Below are 1499 nucleotides of genomic sequence, written 5' to 3' on the forward strand. Positions count from 1 at the left end.
AGAAGAAGAAGAAGAAGAAGAAGAAGAAGAAGAAGAAGAAGAATTTTTCAAATTCTGTCACAAACCCAGCAATTTTAGGGGTTGATTACATCGATTCCAGTGCCAAGGTGGTACTTTTATTAATCGCATTAAGATCAAACACGAATTTGATCTCCGAATTCAAACGCACAACGTAAAGAGCCGGAAGAAATGCCGCTAAGCTTCTTGTCCGACGCGCTAATGATTCTACTAATTCATCGCATAAATAACAACAACAACAAAAATGACAATAATAATGTTTTTTTTATTTGCTACAAGTGCTGGAATAGATACAGAGAAAAAAAGGAAAAGAATAAAGAAGTTTACAAATGTGCGGACGAAAAATTACGCTAAGACAAAGGGAAAGTCATATAAATTTATGCCTGCAGAGCGTTACTTTCTCGATTTCTTTTTTACTTAAAAGTTGTTTTAGTCAATAGGATACCTGTTGCTTCCTCAGTACATAAATTATATTGTGTTCTTTGGTGTTTTTGTAAGGTGTATCCTTGGTTAATATTTTTATTGAGAACTATATTCTAAATTGGGTTCCTTCAAATACCAGAGATAGCTTGATAACACTGCTGGATTCCTTATTGATGATTTTCTAAATGAACAAAGATTAGAACAATACATTCCTCGTTTGAAGAGCTAGTGATAATATTGCACTGCTATACTACATTTTCCCTAGTAGTTTGAGTTGATGGAACAATAACTGAGGTTTCTAAAATTGAAATTGTATCCATAGATGCTATTAATATTATCGCTAGGTGCATTATTGGTGTGTTTATGTTCCCATAACTTAGCGGTTAGGCAAAAGTGACCGATAAAGTTAATACTAGGCTTCTAAAACCAATAAGTACAGGGAGCTAGTCATTCAACTAAAAATCCTTCAAGACAGTACCCCTTAATAAGAGGAAACGATATTCTGCGCTAACTTTGGAGCTCGAAAGTAAGACTATTTCGCAGTATTTGGCTTAATAATTTTATAACACTTGTGTTCACCGAGGGAATGTTTATTGAGTAGGAAGGAGAATCTTTCACTGATTACCGTGACGAATTCAGGGTTGTATGGCGGATTAAACCAGGTTATGTTCGTATGTTTTCATATATTCCAATTACAAGGTCTAATTCTATCCGTCCTGATATATGAGATTTCTTCGGTGAGCACACTGTTTCTTATGGCTTGATAGTGACGTGGGGTGCTACCTTTAAAAATTTCTTCATTAGCTGAGATTCCAGAAGCCTGATTTAAACAGGTCTCTTTAAATTATAGACTTAGCGTGGTTTGAGAATTTGTAAATATAGCGTAGTAACACGTAATGAAACACTATATCTGTATCACGTATTGAGAAACAATTTTCAGATTCAGCTTCGTTTGAACCTTATCAACACAGAAATAAATATATATGTTCGTGTGTTTGTGTGTTTGTGTGTTCCTGTAAATTCATAAGTATACATATATATATATATATATATATATA

Source organism: Octopus bimaculoides, chromosome 1, assembly GCF_001194135.2.
Source record: "Octopus bimaculoides isolate UCB-OBI-ISO-001 chromosome 1, ASM119413v2, whole genome shotgun sequence".
Classification (NCBI taxonomy): domain Eukaryota; kingdom Metazoa; phylum Mollusca; class Cephalopoda; order Octopoda; family Octopodidae; genus Octopus; species Octopus bimaculoides.